Genomic DNA, 22,717 nt, shown 5'->3' with positions numbered 1-22,717 from the left:
CATCATTGGAGTCTATCTTGTGGGAAACTCTAGAGACAGTACAATCCGTTAGAGACCACAACTCATGAATGGGAAAATCACAAGTATATATTCTAGATTTCTAGTGCTCTGTGCATTAATAACTATAGGCAAGGGCAATGTAATCAAAGATATCAACTGTCTGTGTCCTGTGCTTTCTGCTGAAGGTTCCCAAAGGCTTCCTGCTTTTCTCCAATTATGCAGCATGAATTGGCCACTGCCTATTGGAAACCAGATAATGATTCTATATTCCAAATCACAACTTTAAGGAAAGACCACGGCCGTTCATTATCAAGACCTTTTTTGTACCCTGTACTACCTTTTCTTCAATGGTAGATAACAGGGTCCCGCTCGCTCTTCTGTCACATGATATGAAACCAAATTAGCTCCTAAAGGAGAACTTCCTCTTCCATCCATTTAGCCAGGCTTGTGATTATGCTTGCTTTAGTAGTAAAAATAAGGTACTAAACATGTTGTAATTGTTCATTGGACTACAACATTCAAAAATAATAATAATAATAAATAGACTACTTCGAGAGTAGTCCAGACCTCCACGTTTGATTAACTACACCTCGAAAGTTAGAAATTTTTTATTATTCTTTATTTATTGTCACCATCTAAATTTATACAAGACAAACTCGCAAATAGATAATAATAAATACCAACTTACTATAATCTATTAATAAAACTAATTATAATCCAAACTAATCTAATAATTTTCTCCACCATTTTTTATCTAATACTAATTCAAATAATTTAGGCACATAACATTCTTCCCCACCAGTAAGCACCCTTGCCCTCAAGGTTCTTCCTTCACCTCCACAAAGTATTTCTCCTGTTTCATGAATGTCGGCATTTGAGCATTTTGAATTTGATTTGGAATCCTTTCCTACATTCTTTTTTTTTTTTTGATAAACACCTTTCCTACATTCTTCAAGCTTCTTATTTTGAAACGAGATGCATTTAGCTTTCCTAAATGAAAGACGTAGAGAAATAAAGGCTGGAACTTTTTTATTGTCTTGTGACCTTACTAGTCCACCCTTTAAGACATTGTTATTGATTTTTAGTTGCACGGACCTGCAATTTTGCCAATATTTTGTGGGCCTCCATTGCCATTGACACACGAAAACTGGAGTATGCTACCTTTGAAATGATAACAAAACTCGAACTCGTTAGTTCCTCATTCGAGCTCTCTGTTTCATCTCGATTGTGGGAGCTTTATGCATGATTGTGGTTTTGGTTACCCGCAATTTGATCAAGGCGGGCAAGCATCACAACAATCATTTGTTGCATCTGTTTGATCATTTGTTGTTGTCCTGAAGTTAAGGAAACCAAGTCACTAACCTAAGTTTCCAGTCTCTCCGTGTGATGTGCCTTCTTAACTAGCTGTGATACCAATCTTTGTGTTGATTGCTTCAAGGAACCCAAACCTCCTAATTTAATAAAGAAATTACTTCAATGGAGTACCGACCTCCACATTAGACTATCTAACAAATTCGTGACATAGAAATTCATAACAAATCTTTATTCATTGCTAACATTTGATTTTGATGTAGAACAGACTGCTATAGCCTTCCTGAAACATCAAGAGCGCCTGAAATCTCAGAAAGTAAAAAGGCACTAATAGAAATTATTCAAGCGACAGAGCCAGAATTGCATGAAATTTGGCCGACTAAGGAGAAACGGTCTTCTAATTAATAGGCATGTTTTTCATGAGGTGCACTTTGATTTTGGCGAATTCCTTCATTTAGGCTCCAAAAAGATTGATTTTGTAGTATTTAGTAATTTTTGTTTTTTTAATAACTTTTTGCTTAAAAGTTAGAATAAAGTCACGCTTATTTTGGGACGGCTCTTAAGGTTAGTGATTTATGATTTTGCATTTGACTCAATTTTACTATTTTTGGTGGAATTCGGTATTTTGCCACCTAATCTCGTAATTAGTGAGGATTAGGGTTTCAAATGGTTTTCTAATCGTCCAAGGGTTTTACTTCATTAGTATTTATATATTTTGTAGCTTCCAAAAGAAAATTAGATTATTTGCAATAAAATATAGACTTTTGTCAATTGTTTTCTCTGGTGAATTTCAAATTTATCCTCTCATAGATTCAAGAAACCTCTTGTGGATTCAAAGTTTACTACCAGAAACTAATGATTTAGTTTTCATTCCATCTATCAGAATGAAGGTGATAAGCTTAAGCAAGAGCAGACTAGCTCAACAGGAGAAGATGGAAGCAGCAAGAGTAACTGTAGAACTGAAATCAAGCTAAACAATAGTCACTGTAGTATAAAGCACAAAACAACCCGTAGTTAGTGTTAGTTAATGTTTTATTTTCTATTATTAGTTCACACGTGTAGATGTTAGTCATGGTTTCTGTACAGCACATGTAGGAGTTAGTTAGTTTTGTTTCTTTGTTACTCTGTGTATATATACGATCCCTGTACCTTGATTGCTAATTAATGAGAATCAGATTTTCATCTTAATTTCTGATATGGTATCAGAGCTCCTTCAAGAATTCTCTCTAAGTTTCTAGATTTTGCCCAAATTCAATCTAGGGTTTGGCTTTCCTCTGAATTGTCTCTCAAATTATCTTGTTCTTCTTCTTTATTTGTCAAAGTGTTTCTTGTCATCAATGGCTTCCGCTACCTCTACAATTGTTCCAACAACAGAGAGTACTCGTCCACCATCTCAAGATTCTCCAATGGATGATCTCCTATTTTTGCACCATGGAGAGAGTCCAAGTACTGTGCTTGTGACTCAACCTTTGACAGGGAGTGAGAATTATTCTGCTTGGGCACGAGCAATAAGAAAAGCTCTGCTCACTAAGAATAAGCTTGATTTCATCGATGGCACACTCACCTTGTCATCTCCATTGGTGTTCACACCTGTAGCTATCCAAGCTTGGATAAGATGTGATAATATGGTGGGAACTTGGCTGACAAACTTAGTTTCTCCAAAGCTTCAAGCAAGTATCATCTATGAAGATACTGCTTTGGAAATTTGGAATAATCTGAGAGATCGTCTTGTTCAAAAGATTGGTCCTAAGATTTACAATCTTCAAAAAGAAATAGCAGAACTCCATCAAGGTGAGATTTCCATTACTGATTTCTTTACTCAGTTGAAGGTTCTTTGGAATCAATTACAAAATAATAGTCATTTTCCTTCTTGTACTTATGGGAAGTGCACATGTAATGTGAATAAAAAGGCTTAATGATTTGCAATCTAGAGAGTCTGTTATGAAGTTCTTGATGGGAATCAATGATTCTTTTTCTCAAGTAAGAACACAGATTTTGCTTATGGATCCTTTTCCATCCCTCAATAAAGTGTATTCCTTGATGATTCAAGAAGAAACACAGAGGTCTGTTACTCATTGTTCTACTACAAAGATAGAATCAGCTGCCTTAGTTGCTAAATCACAGAACCTTAATGTCAATCCTGGGGTCAATTATGTTGGAAATAACAGGAATTAAGGCAAAGAAAAGCCAATTTGCACCCATTGTGGTAAGTTTGGTCACACCATAGATAAATGCTACAAGTTGCATGGTTTCCCCCCTAGTTACAAGTTCAAGGGCAAGACTCCAATAATGCATCAAGTGACTCTCTCACAGCCCCAAGATTGTATTTCAGGTCCTGTGACACCTGCTTTTACTCCAGAGCAATTTTAACAACGTCTTGCTCTCATTGGCACTCCCAATTCTCCATTAGACCAATCTGTTCAAGGAAAAGATACATTTCCTAATGCCATGGCTAATGTGGTATCATCTATTGTTCCAACAATGGCATGTATGGACTTACTCATTCAGTTTTCTTAGCACAAGTGGTTAATAGAAGAGCATATGATTCCACTACTTGAGTCATTGACACTAGTGCCATTGATCACATAGTGTGTTCTGCCCATCTTTTGACCAATATCACTGCTATTGCTCAATCCATGGTTCAACTGCCTAATGGAGAAACAACATCAGTAACACTTGTTGGCATTGTTATCTTGTCTTCTTCTCTTACTCTTCACAATGTCTTGTGTGTGCCTTCCTTTACATTTAACCTCTTTTCTGTAAGTTCATTTAGTAAGTCCCAATCATATTGTCTTGTATTTTTGTCTACATTTTGCTTTATACAGGACCTTGTTTCTTGGAGAACGATTGGAGTAGGACATGTAGTTGATGGATTGTACCTGCTACAGTGTGGTCCTCTTCAACAACAACCTTCTCATACTGCTCTTTCAGAATTCCTAGCCACTCGAAAATTGGATAAAGTTTTTCATCCCCTCACTATTGCAATGTCATCAAGCTCTCTTTCTTCTCTTTGGCATGCTAGACTTGGACATCCATCAGCTGCTAAGCTTCAAGTTTTAGGTCATGTTTTTCATTTTTTGCAAAAACCATGTAATGTTCTTTGGTAAGTATGTCTATTGGCTAAACAGGAACGTTTGCCTTATCCTTCCAATAATAAACTTAGTCCTTGTGTTTTTTATTTGATTCACTTGGATGTTTGGGGTCCTTATGCTACTCCTACTTTGGATGGTTTTAAGTACTTTCTTACTATGGTTAATGATGCAACTAGAGCCACTTAGGTGTGCTTAATGAAATCTAAGTCTGAAGTTAGACCTCTCATTTCTTCCTTTTATTCTATAGTCCTTACTCAATTTGGATGCAAAATAAAATCTGTTAGGTCTGATAATGCTGTGGAGTTTAACATGACAAATTTTTATAGCTCTAATGACATTGTACATCAACATAGTTGTGTTTATACTCCACAACAGAATTCTCATGTGGAGAGAAAACATCAACACCTTTTGCCTATTGCTAGAGCTCTTCATTTTCAATCTGTCATTCCCATTCAATTTTGGGGTGATTGCATTCTCAAAGCTGCTTACTTGATTAACAGATTGCCATTTTCTTTGTTGCATAACAAAACTCCTTATGAGCTTCTTTTTAAACACCCTCCATCCTATGATCATTTAAGGGTTTTTGGTTGTGAATGTTATGCTTCTACTATTCCTCATACTAAAAGTAAGTTCTCTCCAAGAGCTAGGAGATGCGTTTTCCTTGGTTACCCTATTAATGTGAAGGGTTATAAACTATTTGATCTTCATTCTCATTCTATCTTCATATCTAGGGATGTTGTATTTCACGAGTCTGTGCTTCCTTATCAGTTTGCTTCTTGTTCTTTGCCTGATCAATCCTTTCCTTTTCCTTGCACTCCTCTTCCTTCTACTTCTTTTGATCCTATTCTTCTTACTTCTAGTTTACATTCTCCTTCTGTATCATCTAATCCTTCTCATGACCATATTCTTCAAGTTCATGATGATCTTGATGATGATTTCTTACAAGATGTACCTGCTGAACTCCTTGACCCTTTGTTTGATCTTGTTCCTCTTAGAAGGTCTGCTAGGGTTCATAAGCAACCTTCTTATCTTCAAGTCTATCACTGTAATCAAGTATCCACAATTCCCACCGCAGTCACTCTCAAGACAGGTACTTCTCATCCTTTATCCTCCCATCTTTCTTACCAATTTCTCTCTCCTTCTCATAAGCACTTTTGTTGTTCTATCTCCTTTATTGTTGAACCTATGTACTATTACCGAGCTGTTTCTGATCCTAACTAGCAAGAGGCCATGGCTGCTAAGATTGCAGCTCTTGAGGCCAATCAAACTTGGACATTGACTTCTTTACCTGCTAATAAGAAACTCATTGGTTGTAAGTGGGTTTATAAAATCAAATACAAGTCTGATGGCTCTATTGAGAGGTATATGGCTCGGTTGGTTGCCAAAGGTTTCACACAAAAGGAGGGGTTAATTACAATGAAACTTTCTCACCTATTGCCAAAATGGTTTCTATTAAGTGCCTTTTGGCTATGGCTGCTGTGAAGGATTGGTACCTTGGGCAACTTGATGTCAATAATGCTTTTCTACATGAGGATTTGTCTGAGGAGGTTTATATGTCTCTTCCACCAGGGTTTCAGAGCTAGGGAGAGATGGTGTGTAAGTTGAATAAGTCCCTTTATGGGCTTAAGCAGGCATCTAGGCAATGGTTTGCCAAATTTTCTGCCACTTTGGTTCAGTGGGCTTTACACAGTCCAAAGCAGATTATTCTCTCTTTACCAGACAAAAGGATAATTGTTTCATGGTTCTTTTGATCTATGTGGATTATGTTTTGATTGCTTGTAATGATAAAAGGGAGGTGGATCAGTTTAAGGTGTCACTAGATCAAAGGTTTAAGTTGAAAGACTTAGGTGATTTAAGGTATTTTCTTGGCTTGGAGATTGCAAGGTCAAATAAGGGTATAACATTTTGTCAAAGAAATATACCTTAGAATTGTTGAGTGATGCTGGTTTGTTAGGGTGTAAACCAGCTAAAACACCAATGGAGCCTAATCTGGAGTTAAGTAAGTATGAAGGGGAAGAGCTCAAAGATCCTAGTGCTTATAAAAGACTTATTGGCAGGCTGCTATACTTGACCATTGTTAGACCAGACATTACTTTTGTTGTTCATAGGTTAAGTCAATACTTGGCAAAACCAAGAAAACCACATCTGGATGCAGTGCATAGAGTCTTACAATATTTGAAGAATGAACCAAGCAAGGGTGTTTTGTTTTCAGCTAAAATAGAACTACATGTAAAGGGCTTCACAAATTCAGACTGTGCTGCATGTCCTGATACTAGAAGGTCTATCACAGGGTATAATATTTTCATTGGTGATTCCTTAGTTTCATGGAAATCAAAGAAGCAGTTTACAGTTTCTAGGTCCTCAGCAGAAGCAGAATATAGAGCAATGACAATGGCTACCTGTGAGATAGTGTGGATACTGGTTTTATTTAAAGACATTGGTGTTGAACATAAAAGGGAAGCCTTGTTGTTTTGTGATAGTGAGGCAGCCTTGCACATTGGATCAAATCCAGTGCTTCATGAGAGGACCAAGCATATTGAAATAAATTGTCATGTGGTTAGAGACAAAGTGTTAGAGAAGGTCATCAAATTGAATCATGTTAGAACTCACTGTCAGCTTATAGATTTGTTGACTAAAGCATTGAATTTTAATCAGTTTTCAAGTCTTATTAGTAGAATGGGAATGATTAATATACACTCAGCAATTACACTTGAGGGAGAGTATCAAAATGAAGGTGAAAAGCTTAAGCAAGAGCAGACTAGCTCGATGTACAAGAGAAGATGGAAGTAGCAAGAGTAACTGCAGAATTGAAATCAAGCTAAACGACAGTCACTATAATATAAAGCACAAAACGACCTGTAGTTAGTGTTAGGTACTGTTTTATTTTCAGATTAGTTCACACGTGTAGATGTTAGTTATGGTTTCTGTACAACACGTGTAGGAGTTAGTTAGTTTTGTTTCTTTGTTACTCTGTGTATATATACGATCCCTATACCTTGATTGCTAATTAATGAGAATCAGATTTTTATATCAATTTCTAATACCATCAAAAAGAGTATCAATCGTGTGTGTTTTCTTTAGGTTTCTACGACATTAGATTTTATTCCAGCAAATAGATAAAGATAAATACTGAGTTTCGATAATCTATTAATAAAACTATCCTAATTTAAACTAAATTATTTAAATAAATAAAATATATCTCTACCATTATTTATCAAATACTAATTCATATAAATTAGGCACATAATACTAATGGCAAGCCTTTTAATTTAAGTGAAATTGTGTGGTAAGGTGGTGGTAGAACAGTTGCAGTAGCAACAACAAGAAGAAAGACATAATATTAAGAAAAAAAGGAATAGTGGAATAATACTCAGACATGCATCGATTCTTCTGATGTACATGCATGCATGCAGACAAAGTGTGTATGTATTTCAAAATTATACAATGTTAGGGGATAATTCATTGCGATCTTACGCAAACTTTGAGAGATTCTCGTTAGTAGTGATGAATGATGATGATATATCACAGTTTACTCCATTAGGACTGCATCAATGGGATTCCCCCTTGAAATCATTCTTCTTTATATTATATTATATTATATATATATATATATATATATGCTGTCACTATTGTGTCTGCGTTGGAACAAAAATACCACGTTAAAAACGAAGATATATTACTTGAAAGCAACGTCGTCAATGAAAGGAGCCGATGGCTTTGTTTGTATGCCAAATTTTCTTTTTTATTTCTTCCCCAGATAGTCCAAGTTATATATAATGATCAGCTTATATGCAAAATAACAAATTATGGATAAGCTAATAAAAATATAGGTTTTTTTTTTTTTGGATAGTTTTTCCTATCTGGTGAGTCATATGAATTATGACCATATCTCACTTCGCCAATAAAATTAGAATTCGGGACAAACTACATAGGAAAGTGAGGCCTCTTAATAAATAAAAAGATACCGATCACTAACATGTACACTGGTTAGTGTATTAGTATACGTGCAAGTTAGATTTGAATTTATATAGGAGAGTAAATAAGCTATTTATATAACAGTACATCTTGATGAAAAAGCTCATGAGTGATAAAAATGCAAGGTTTGACATCATACTGTCTTGAGAAAAAGAAAGTGATTGTAAGAATGTAAAGTGGACAAAGGATGTACAAGGAAAACCCTAAGAAATAGATATAAAACCACGGTTTGAGCAAGAGAGAATCACTCTTGCTCTGTTCAGCTTTGAATTGTGTGGAAAAGGGGTATCTCTTGTACAATAAGGATGTTCTTCCTCAAAAGAGAGAAATTGTTTTCTACCCTATTTTCTTATCAACTTTCTACTCTCTTCTCAAAAGATCTACTTAAGCTCTTACCCTAATAGTTCAACTGCATGTTCTTTTTATAGTTTGAGGAATATGGCTAAATACAAAGACAGGTGTCAAGTCATTATTATTATTATTTTTTTTTTTTGACCTTACTACAGCTAAGGTACTATTTGGTGACTGGAGGAGAGAGAATGCCAACATGAGCACTGTGGCATGACAGTAAGTGACTTTGCCACTACATGAGAAACAACTCTTGAGCAATGAGAGGGACATCAAGGGTGCTACAGATGATACTCGTGTCCCTAAAATGGTCTAACATGTACTCAGCCAATGAGGGATGTTTCTATAGTTGCTGACCTTAGGAGATCACTATCTCCTTTTTTGTGAGTTCTTGAGTACCTATATCAGATGCATATCTTACTTCCTTCTCAAGGCAGTCACGCCCTCAACACAGGCTAGGGACAATATCTTGTAGCCTACGTTTTCTCTCTCTTGCTCACAGCCACTCCACATGTAAGGTCTAGATCTAGCCACATCGACACTCTCCCATGTCTTGGCTGGTGTACTGTACAATCAGTATACATCATGCATTTTTTCATGTATTAAAAATGCATTTTTAATACATTTTTTTTTCATGCATTTTATTTGTCTGTACTTAAGAATGCACACACCTAATGCTTAACAATAGAGTAGGCCAAGGCTACAGCTGTGAAAGAGGGTGTTTTTTTTGCATGGGATGTGGGTATTGGGGATACTATATTTGAATGCGATTCCAAAATTGTATGGGATGCTTTTAATAGACTCTCTGAACCTCCTGTCACTATTGCCAACATTGTTCTGGGAATCCAACAAAAGCAATAGGAATTAAGAATGGCACCACTGTGCCACGTTAAGCGACAAGAGAATCAACCTGCACGCTTTTTTGATTCTCTATATATACCAAAAATGTTGATCATTTTGTAACTTGAGTGGAAAATTTTAGTATAATTAAATCCGCTTTGGTTCAAGATGTATTAAGTTTATCTTTTTCTTAATGAAAGTTATGGTATTCTTAAAAGATAATAATAATATTAGAGTCCCCCCCCCCCCCTATAAAACTTTAGAAACTGAGACCGATTCTTTCACTAATACAACAAAGATTCTAACTTTATTAGATGATGATTTTTTTTAAGAAAAAAAAATTATAAACACCTTCCTTTACCTCTCCAAGATATTTTCAGTTATGTTCTTTTTCTCAGTGTAATTTTCTATCCACTCATTCTTTACAAAAATTGGTAGGTGGAGCAAATATTACTAGTGGATTATTGTGGTAAATGAAGGAAGCTCTCACAGAAGAGGGGTAATTTTCGGCTAACACCAGCACATAATAAACATGGGGAGCTAGCCTGGGGTAGCAAAGAGCACTCCAGCGATCAAATTAGTGCTAGTGGTGATGGTGAATTCTCACAAATAATGTGGGTTGTTAAAGACAGACCTGTGTGTAGTGAGGGGTGGGGTATTTATACTCACAATGTCTGTATTAGTTTAATTAGTAAATTTTTTATATTTTTTAATAAAATATCTGATGAGTCCATAAAATTTATTAAGGTCGTCCATCTTAATGGACAATCATTGCGTTATTAGTAGGCCATCAAAGATAGATGAGTAACCGCCTAACACATTGAATAATGATCATCAAAGATCTTAAACCCTCTCATCAAGACAAAGAATGTTACAGCTTGGGTAATAATTACCATCATTTATATCCAACAGCTACCTAAGTCACCTACAAAAGGGACAATTTGTCAATTTGCTAAGGTATGTCAAAAAAAACTATTATGAAATACTATCTTTATAGGAAAGAGATGGGTTGATACTAACTTAAGTATTGGAGACTCCCCCATTGAGAGCAACCCAATGGTCTCTTCGATCTATATATCTTTTATCTTGCAGGTCTAACAAGATTGTCTAATGCTCTAAGATTGAACAAGTGACCCAACTGACGATTTTGACATCATCAATATCTAAAATTAAAAATCCACTAGTTGGTGTATTGGCATGATGATAAAGAGCAATTTTCATGGAAGGAAGGTTATATAGTTAAAACTTTATCGCATCAATACAAAGTAAAATAACAAAAAGTAATTGAAGTGTTGGGGAAGTGGGGAACCAGTCAATATAAAATAAATAAGTAAATAAGAGGAACTATAAAAAGATCTGTGTTATTTCTTGTGAGAAAAGCTATGAAGAGGGCGTTACTTTGAAGCTACTTTGTGGCTTGGGTTTCAAGCTGTTGTAGTTGAGTCATAAACTCAAATTGTTTTGGTTCCTCTTAACGATGATTGTACGGGGAACACCTTACACCAGTATTGCATAAGACTACAAATTAGGGAATCGAAACCATAACTCTGTCTCCAATTTTGTCATAGTTGTGTTATTTCATTGAAAACTTGAATTAAATATAAATAAATTATAGTACACGAACGGAGTACCATGATCAGCTACCACTGAAACGAATTTGGTTAGAATCATATATATAAATGACACTATTGCACATCAAAGCCTCTTGAATCGTCAATTCATATCAGAGTAATAATTAAGGAAATCCCCTTCCTATTATTAAAAGAAAAGAAAGGGATGGTTACATGAATCAAAATAAAATTAAAGAAAAAAAAAAATATATATATATATATATATATATATATATATATTAAACTCTATAATTCAAGGGCATAACAATTATTCAATTAAACCCTTTTTTCAAAATTGATAGATTAAACTCTATAATTATAAATAATTATAAATTAAACTTTGAAGTTTCAAAAAGTAACAAATTAACCTCATCACAATTAAGTAGACTTAATTGTAATTGGGGTTAAATATATATTTAGAATTTAATTTGTTTCTTCGAAAATTATAGAGTTTACTTTGTTATATTTTGATATTCAAGGGTTTAATTTAAGACTTTTAAAATTATAAGGTTTAAAATTAAATTTTCTAGGGGCAGGGAAGTTATATTAGGTATAGACATCCCATTTTATAACATACATTTAACCTCATTAGAAGGATAAAAGGACAACTTCACATCGCAAGGGTAAATCATTATTTTGACAATTAAATTTTCAATTACTCACATTAAATAAATCTTGAAGTCTTAATGATTAAAAGATATCTTAGTCTTAATGATTAAAAGATATCTTTTAATTAGATGATTTGATTAAAATTACAAGTCATAGGCTCTAATCAAATCATCTAATTAAAAGATATCTTAAAATCAAGTTTTGACAACTAAAATGCATCCACATGATTAAGTCCATTCACACGTGATTATGAACAAATGGTTTTGATTATGGACAAATAAATTTTCATATGGTTTCTTTTTTTTTTAAATGAAATAAGCAGTGACTTCATTTAAAACCATTGATCGATAGAGAAGATATAATCAGCTGAATTACCACTATGAGGAACACCACACAAGTTTCCAACCACCAGCCTTATTTTGGCCCAAAAAAAGTGGGGTGGGGTCGTGGTCTCTCACATAGGAATATTACAAATTTTAGTACATAATTTTTATAAACGAAGTAAGCCACAACATTTATACACCATATAAACATAATGATACTAGAGACATTATAAACTTTATCATATAAACCTTACAAATTACTATGTCACTAATCGCAAAAAATTGAGGATTCTAGTTAGTTCAACTGGTAAAGTCTCTGATGGTTGAATAAAAGATCTAAGGTTCAATCCTAGTTTGCTAATAAAAAGTATCATCAGAAGCAAACGTCATAGGTTGAAACTCTCTAAAAAAATCACAAAAAATGAATTCAACTTTTAGTTATTATGTTATTAAAGTGACACCAATCATATTCATTACCAACAAAAAAGTTAGTTGTAAGCTTTTTATAATAAAAGTTGTAGTAATTTTAGCATCATCCATACAAAATAGTAAGAGCATTTGCATTAGGCCTGCAAAATGCCAAATGTAAGGAAAATTTGGCATTCAGGCCCAAAGAAGCTCAGCATCCGAAAGTGGGAACTTCTAAAAATCCAAATTTTTTTAGCATAGTGCTACAGTACCATCCTAAATGTGAGATAGTACGGTAGCACTTTACCAAAAGATTATATTATATTATATTTTATTCCTGCTTTTCTCTCTCATCACACGATCTCTCATCTTTCTTTGTCTTTCACTCACTTTCCTCTCTTTCTCCCTTTTCTCTACAATCAACGGAGCTCTGCCGTGATCATCAACCTGTGGGTAAGCACCAACGAAGCTCCACAGATCATCCACCATGATCATTCATCGTGATCATCAACAAAGCTCCACCGTGATCATCAACAATATAGTAGATCAGATCGGAGGGGAGGTGGAGAAGCACCAAGCCACAAACAGAGAGAGAGATGAGAGAGGGAGACTGAGAGTGAAAATGGTATGGGTATGGACCTGTTTAATCGCCTCCCTCTCTGTCAAATCGCCCTCTCTAGTGAAGGGTGGGTTTCGATGGGGCGATTGCTCGGTTTCATCTAGGTTTTCTCTTTGTGATTTCATTTGGGTTTTTTTTTTTTTGTCTTTGGTCATGTAAATTGCACTTGTTGATTGGGTTTTTTTTTGCTTGATTTTTAGCTTTGAATTCTGATTGGTTAGATCAAATGCAAGGTAGATGCTGATTTTGAATTAGATTTTTTTGTGGGTTCATGGTGGTGGAGGTGGGGGTTGCCGTTGTGGTGGTGGGGGTGGGTTTTTGTTATGGGTCATCTGTGGGTTCACAGTGGTGATGGTGGTGGTAGGTGGTTTTTGGGTTTTGTTTGGGTGGGTCACAGTGGGTATGTTACTTGGTTCTTAGGTCACAACGGGTTTGCAGTGATGGTGGTTTTGGTGTGGTGGTGCTTCTGTCGATGGTGGTGTGCTTGAGATAGAGAGGCAGTGACAGAAATTAGAGGTAGATGAGAGATAGAGAATTTTTTATTATTTTATTGTATAATTTATATTATTTTAATGTATTGTATTTTAAAATAAAAGTTGGAATGTTGGATTTATTGTAAAATAGAATAGTATAATAGGTAAAATAACTTTTTGAGATGGTAAAATAAAATAGATTGAAGATATGGGATGAGAATGCTCTAATTAAAGAATTTATTTATTATGCTATTAAGTGTTAACATGTTAGTAGTCATAAATCTTATTGGCTTGTAAATATATTGTAGTACAATTGGCAGTAGATTCAATTCAAAAGGCAAAAACAAAAAATTGAGTACCTATGGATTGAAGAAATTTGTTGTAGTACACGTGAATCTCGCATTTCTTCCCTATGGATTGAAGAAATTGAGAATCTCTCACATAACAGTCTTCTTGTAATTAATGGTAGTCAATAATAAAGGTGATTTTATATATCAAACTTGTCTAGAAGCAAATTACAATTACATGTACATAGATGGCCAAAGCATAATCTGTGCTTTTCATAGGGCATGCTGAAAAAGGATGATTAGCCGTTGAAATTTGCTGGTCTACCATACAGGGTGTAGAAAATAATTACACCAACCATGATGGATGGTAGTATCAGACACCCCAAAAACAAACAAACAAACAAACATGAAAGTAGTAAGCGGTCTATGGATATCTTATATCACCTTAGAATACAGGATGCATAAAAGAGAGCTTGGATAGGGTAAAAATGGGGCTATCCCAGCGTTTTTAAAACCGCTGGGATAGCCCCAAAAAGCGCTGGGATAGGGTAAAAATTCCTATCCCGGCGTTTTTTTTCCCGACGCTTGGAGCGCGCAGTGATAGTCGGTATAGGGTCGCTGGACCTGTACCAGCGCTTTTCAAAAGCGCCGGAAAAGGACATGCCCTATACCAGCGCTTTTTAAAGCGCTGGTATAGGCCTTTTAAATTATATTCATTTAAGACCTATTCCAGCGCTTTTTAAAGCGGCTGGAATAGTAATGCCTATGCCGAGCGCTTTCAAAAGCGCTGGCATAGGTCTTGAATGAATATAATTTAAAAGGCCTATACCCGCGCTTTTGAAAACGCTGGCATAGGTCTTCAATGAATATAATTAAAAAGACCCTATTGCAGCGCTTTTCAAAGCGCTGCAATAGGGCCTTTTTTTAAATAAATAAAAAATAATTTTATAGCACCAGAAATGTACCTACAATACATATTTTATAACACCTGTAATGAACCACAATTCATATTTTCCAATAGCAAATACAATACCACATTAAACCAACAAACTAAATTTATTTAATTACACCATATCAATAATTACATCACAAATGTCTAGAATGTTATACACAAAATAATACATTCCAAGTGTCTAGAATGTTATGAGGTGCACCTACACTACGATTTCACCATTGCACATTGAGTTTAAAAAACAAACAACACTCCTAATAGAAAATACTCCACCTTTTCTCTCCATGCAAGCCACCCGCTTACTCCCAAACAACAACCCACCACTACTATATGTATTTACTTAGACAAAATATGAGAAATTGACAACAAATTGAACAACAACCTCACAAACCATAACTAATAACCCCATAAGGTTCAATATACGGCATTGCATATTTGTCAATATCAACCTCACAAACCATAACTAATAACCCCATAATCACATATATCTTTACAATAAGCCCATCATCATCTTAGTAGCTCCTAAAATTTCTATTGATGAATCACAAACTGAATCACTTAAATGACTTACCATTTGTTAAGAACAGAAAGGGTACCTTCAAAGCACCTGCAATGGAAATCAACCGAGTTAGATACAACAACAGAATAAAAAGAAACATTATTCATTAAGACTGGCAACCATAATAGCATAATTACCATTCCCAAAACCAGAAACTAAAACATTCTTTGTATAACCATCCTTCCTTACTCTTTCACAGTTCTCATTTCACAACAATTTCAGCATAGGTAAGTTTAATTTCCCAAAATTTTCAAAACACACACACACACACACACACAAAACACTAAACATGTGTCATGAATTCTATTTTCCCCTCCTTTTCTACTCAATTTTCCCAGCAACCAAACAAAGTTAGTTCTATAGAAAATTCACAATTCACTTAAACACACGCATAGAGTCAAAAAGGTTTAAAAGGGAGGATGAAATGTTTGAGAAAGTGTAACAATAAGTTAAGAAAATTAATAAGAAAAAAAATAGTTAAAAGCGGGAAAGATAGAGTTGGAAGTAAGTAGATGATTTGCATAGATAAATACAATACAATGCAGTAATGCACCAACTAACTTAATGTGATTTTCAAAATAATAAATTTGGGATTACCTGAATGTCCCTGGCCCAATCTATAGGATCACTGACAACAATATAAAGACAAGTGGATAAGATTAGGTGATGTAGAGGTACCACACCCCTCAAGCAGCCTATTTGAGAGGGGCAGCTAAGTGGGTATGTCACCTGGCCCCCCCCCCACTGGTCAAAATACCCCCACTCCCTTTGGAAAATTCAAGTACAAAAATTCCCTTCTCTTTTTTTAGGCATTTCTCCCTCTCTCTTTCCCCTTTACAAAACCCCTCTAAAACTGAAACTTCAAACACTAGTGAAATTAATTGAGCTTAACCAACTTTGTATAGCAAGTGACAACTTTATTTACTCGTTTGGTATGAGAAAAAGACATGGATTAATAAATTAAAACTGTGTGGTAGCTTCGTATTGCATTAATATTTAATAAAAAGGCTGATTCTAGCGTAGGAGTTTTCAAACATCTAAATTTTAAGAAATTAAACAAATTGACACCTGTGGTTGTGACATAAGCATAAATAAGTATATAAATATAAAATTAGTAATTATAAGAAGTGTGTGATAGTGGGGAATTTATGCTAGGATGAGCCAACAGAGTTTGGGTAGAGTCATCTAAACATTGAATAGGTAAACATATTGTACAAGTATTAAAGAAGAGACTAACCAGTGCGGCAGTGCCTGTTGGCGTTTGGTACAGTTCTTTGCCCTGTCAAAAAAGCATCTCTTCCAAATTGGAAAAAAAAAAGGGCAAATCACTAACCAAAAAAAAAAAACCTTGGGATGGCGGCGACACCAAGCTGATGGGGTTTCCAAGCTCCAGCGACGAATCCGGTGAGTTGTGTGTGCGATTGGGTGGTGGAGTGATCGGAATAGATTAATCTAGAAACGAGCAGAAAGAGAGAAAGGTTTGCTTGTGAGAAATGAGAAAATAATGAGGCGGCTGAAGTGAGAAATGTAGAGATTAGGGTGTTTTTTTTTTTTTTTTTTTAAGTTATTGTATAAAACGACGTAGTTTTATGTTATAAAGAGAGAAAAAAAAATTTAAATGTGTTTATTAGGGTTCAAACCTGGGCAACATATTACTCCACACTTGGCTTACCACTAAACTACTAGTACTCTTCTTTAAGCATTTTATACATAATAATATTTAATACATATCGAGTGTTTTTTGGAGATATTGTCCATTATTAAAAATAATTGATGTTTTAAAAAGTAATACATAAATAAATAAATTATAAAAAAAAAAAAAAAAACTTCAAAAAAAATTGTTGACAAAGACACCCCTCAAACCAAAAAAAGAAAAGAAAAGAAAAAAGAGATGATAATAAGTAATTTATAGTGTGTTTTTTTCCTCAAAATGCTTTGGTAGATTATTTTTTATTTTGATAATTCAATTGTTACAACAAACTAAAGGAGAGATTTAAATTATAATTCTCCTCATAAAAGAGACTAATTAATATCACCAAATTATGAAAAATTATAAAGTGTTCTCTAAATAAAACGACTTTGTGCTCTCTTATTTTACATTAGTAAAAATAATTATTACATAAAAATAAGAAATACCATATGAATATATCACTATATTCTTAAAATATTGAATAATCACTATTAAATTATAATTCTCCTCGTAAAAGAGACTAATTAATATCACCAAATTATGAAACTCATTTACTCATTAAAACCCATTTAACTAATTGCTTCTAACCCAAACCATCAACAAAGATGGAAACCCCATAAAAAATTATCACTTCACTCACACCCATATTTGCCAAAGTCATTTAAAATGCAAAGAATAAATTCCAAAAATCAACTCATATCAACATATGCAACAACAAGACCCATATAGTTGATCTAGCAAACCAACCTTCAAATACCCATTAGCAAACTAATCAACCAAAACTTTTTATCAAAGCAAAAACTCTTTAAATGATATGAAATTTTCGGATTTTAACAAAGCCATTGGTACCCAAATCATCTTAACCCTCTAATCTAACATTATTCACCAAAACCCATCAAGTATTTACTATAATAATCATTGAATAGCAAAACCCAAAGCAAAAACTCTTCAAATGATATGAAATTTCGGATTTTAACAAAGCCATTGGTACCCAAATCATCTTAACCCTCTAATCTAACATTATTCACCAAAACCCATCAAGTATTTACTATAATAATCATTGAATAGCAAAACCCAAAGCAAAAACTCTTCAAATGATATGAAATTTTCGGATTTTAACAAAGCCATTAGTACCCAAATCATCTTAACCCTCTAATCTAACATTATTCACCAAAACCCATCAAGTATTTACTATAATAATCATTGAATAGCAAAACCCAAAGGATTTCATAAAAGAAATTGAGCAAAAAGCTTAGATTTTTACCTTAAAATCTTGTTGGGAAAAGCCACAAATGAAGGAGTATATGGAGGCTAGAGGGATGATCTAACGGTGGCTATTTATGAGAGATGAAGAGGGAGTAAGATTTGGGTGAGAGGAAGGGAGAGGCTTTGCAGCACAAGAAAAACAAGAGAGAGAGAGAGAGAGAAGAGAGAGACCAACATGAAAATGAGGAAGAAAAGGGTGGGTTAGAGGGAAAGGTTTGAAGGAAAGAAGTGGGAGACCAAAAATGAGAGGCCAAAGTGGTGCCAAGCTAAAAAATATAAGAGGGAAGTCTGAAATTTTTTCGGTGGTACGAAAGGACCTATTGCCGCGTTTTTGACCCCATCCCGAGCGCTTTTTGAAGCGCCGGACAGGTTGACCCTATTCCGGCGCTTGGGGGGAATAAGCCTTTTTCCATTTCCTTATGGGGTGACCCTATCCCGAGTGCTTTTGAAGCGCTGGAAATAGGTGACCCTATTCCGAGCGCTTCAAAAGCGTCCCGGGATGACCTATCTCCATTCCCTTATGGAGTGACCCTATCCCGGCGCTTTTGAAGCGCTGAAATGGGGTCACCCTGTAACGCGCTTGAAAGGCGCTGGGATAGGCCTTTTTCCATTTCCTTATGGGGTGACCCTATCCCAGCGCTTTTTGAAGCGCTGGAATAGGGTCACCCAATTCCAGCGCTGCAAATAGCGCTGGGATAGGCCTCTCTCCATTCCCGGCTGGAGTGACCCAATCCCAGCGCTTTGCAGGGGAATGGGGTCACCCTCTTCCGGCGCTTCAAAAAGCGCTGGGATAGACCTATCTCCATTCCCTTATGGAGTGACCCTATCCCAGCGCTTTTTGAAGCGCTGGAATAGGGTTACCCTATTCCAGCGCTTTTCAAGCACCGGGATAGGATAATTTCAAATATTAAATTAATTAAAAAAAAAAAAGATTACCCTAACCTATAGCGGCGGTTATAAAACACTGCAATAGGGCATCCTATACCAGCTTTTTAAAAAACCGCCGCTATAGGTCTCCTATTACAGCGATTTATAAAGTGCTGGTTTTGAGCTGCCGTAATAGGGTTTCCTATACCAGCGCTTTTAAAAAGCGCTGGTACAGACTTATCTATTACGGCGTTTTTTAAAAGCGCTGGGAAAAAAACGCTAGGACAGAACGATTTTTTTGTAGTGGCACCACCCCAATTGTTGTTCTCATAATGCAAAACCTGTTGCTGATCGATTAACCAAACACCTTCGGTAATCTTATTTGTTATTGGCAGCTCCATAGCGCCTTGATCTGCATATGCCAAATTGACTGTTGAGTCGGTCCATGCAGATGTAACATTTGTAGTAGTTGCACTAGTAATCAATCCATGCTCATTATTCACAGGGTTCATCTGTGTAGGCAAAGGCACTTCATATGCTGGTTCAATATTAGACCATGCCATGCTTGTTGGCGAAGCTGTTTGATGCCACTGAACCCCAACATGTCCTGCTACACCCTCATCATATAGGAGAGAATCAGCCATATTGGAACCCGCTTGCATAGGGTCCAAATTTCCAATCCCATGAGGGACCACAGCAGTAGCTAATAATACCTGATCTCTCTTTGAACTAGTGTTATTATGAGGTGAGTTAGCCTCAACGCAGGATTGTGCACCCAAAAAATTAGCAGGAGCGAGCACCGGAGGTACCTTGCCATCCTGCAACTTGACTTTAAGGGCACCAAGAAGGCCATCTGATTCCGTCCCTGTCATGCACACTTGCTCGAATGAAAAAGGCTCAATAGTATCTGCCCCAACACCATTAGAGCCCAACTGTGGCAATTCAAAGTTGGTACGAGCATTGGCACCACGTAAACCACGAGCAGCATCATCATATGCACGTGCAGCGTCCTCAGCAGTGTCAAATGTTCCCAGCCAAAGCCTGACTTTGCGCAATGAGTCCTTGATCTCAGCCACCCATCTCCCCGAGGGTCTTTGCCGAACCCCCACAAATCTGTGGTGTCCTCTCGATGATGATTTCCTTCTGCCGCGCAAGGTGCCATCGGGTGAAGCTCGAAGTCCCATGTTGATTATTCTTTCCTATTAATCGAAAGTTTAGTAGCTGAGGCAATTCTTGCTTTATAGAGGGTGATCAGTGAAAAAAAGGTATCTTCAAGTCCCACTGGGGACAAATGAGGAAACGGCATTCTCATTTTTTAATGTGTGTGAAAAGGATCAGATGCCTTTTTTTATACATATAAATAATGATCGGATGTCATTGTCAGCACTCAGCAAAGCAGGCCTGTTGTTTGTATCGAACGCAGCATTGAGATATCAACGAAATTTTAGAATAAGGTATCTGCGAAATGGTCATCGTTTCATTTCATCACTGCTTATTTCATCATTGCTTAACTGGCACTGATTAAATGAAGCTGAAAAAACGATCAAAACGACTAAGAAGCGCCTAATATATAACTACCCAAATGCCAAAAGAATCCAAGGGTAGTAGTTATGTCCAAAATTAGTTGTTTCCTATCTTAACAATTAAAAACTGTGCACTGATTGATATAGTCCCATTGTCGCTGAAGGGGATAAAAATAGTAAATGGACGGAGATAATGATGACGGATGGACACCGTAAGTGACGCGACGATGACGGTCAGTTTTTGCTGATTACCCGTCATAGGTGGATTGATTGTAGGATCCAGGTGGCATGTAATTTGATATGCACCAGATGAGCTTTTGCTTTATCCCCACGCAAACGTGCACACTTGGACTTCTTGCGACACACGTTTGAGAAGACTCCTATATGGAAATAAGTTTGAGAAGGAAGTTGTATCCTAAATGAAAGGTAATTCCGCCCAATATAAATACCTCAGAAAACCTAAATATGAAGGTACGCATAATATTCTTAATTCTGGCACTCTAGGGTTAAAAAAACAAGATTCTGACTTGACCTTCGGAGGGTATTCGGCCGACACCACACCGGTGCTCTTTTCTAGGTCCTTTATTTTCTTTTTGCAGGTGTTGCTTTTGTTTGAGGAGCTTGCGACTCAACGAGTGATTTTCGGCATCATCGAGTTGGCGCCGTACTGTGGGAATTGAGGAAGAAGAAAATCTTCGATTATTTTAGCCTCGCTCTATCCACGAGACAAAGAGTCGCATGGCACTCACCCGATCGATGGCAACGAACAACAATCAAGGCGACGAACCACGCGCCATCGCATTGGAGGCGAGGTCCAAACGCTTGCGGCGGCGGTTGAGCGCCTCACCAAACGAGAATCATGATTTGGAAGAACGGTTGCGGCAAATAACCGCACATCGGAGTGCACCGCGAGAAGATCGGGGAGGGCGCTAGTCTGAAGGAAGGAACGTGGAAAGACACGAAGGCGGCAACGCTCCGACTAGACCCGAGCGACAAGAAACCATTCAACCACTTGCTTTAGACGCCGTGCCGACTCACACGTAGCCACCGAAATGCGGGGAGATGAGGGAACGTATGGACGCAATGATGAGCGCGCTTAAAGGACGGGTATCCAGCAATTTGGACGACCTAGTCCATAGAACGGATTCACCATTCACAGCATTGGTAAATTCGTGCCCCGTTCCAGCAAAGTTTCGCATGCCCCATGTGAAAAACTATGACGGATCCAAGGACCCGTTGGATCACTTGGAGTCTTTCAGAACCTTAATGCATCTTCAGGGTGTACCAGATGAAATTATGTGCAGGGCTTTTCTCACCACCTTGAAGGGGCCTGCGAGGGATTGGTACAGCAGGTTGACACCTAATTCCATCGGCACTTTTAAGGAACTAGGTGCACAGTTTGTATCACACTTCATTGGAAGTCATCGACACAAGAGGTCTATTGCATGTATACTAGGAATTAAACAACGAAAAGGCGAAACATTAAGGTCCTATATAGCCCGCTTTAACAAGGAATCCCTCTCGATAGACGAGGCAGACGACAAGACACTTGTAGCAGCATTCACAAACGGGTTACAAGAGGGTAAGTTCTTATTTTCCACGTGTAAGAATGACCCAAGACTATGTCGATGTCTATTACGGGGCGACGAAGTATATGAACGCGGAGGATGCCTTGCGGCCGGAGAGACGACTATAAACCAAAGAAAAGGGAAAGACCGGAAGATACAAAACCAGATAACGGACGAAAAGTGGCTAGAACCAGGGATCGACGAGAAGACCGGAGACCCAAACCACCTTCAGGGAGGTTTACAAGTTTCACCCCCTCGCGACTGATTGACCAAGTGCTTATGCAAATCAAAGATGAAGGAAGCTTGACATTCCGGACAAGTTGAAGGGAGATCCGAACAAGAGGCCAAGAGATAGATATTGCCGTTTTCACCGTGACCACGGCCATGATACGACGGA

This window comes from Castanea sativa, chromosome 1, assembly GCF_040712315.1.
Source record: "Castanea sativa cultivar Marrone di Chiusa Pesio chromosome 1, ASM4071231v1".
NCBI lineage: Eukaryota > Viridiplantae > Streptophyta > Magnoliopsida > Fagales > Fagaceae > Castanea > Castanea sativa.
Note: the sequence above shows the minus strand (reverse complement) of the source record.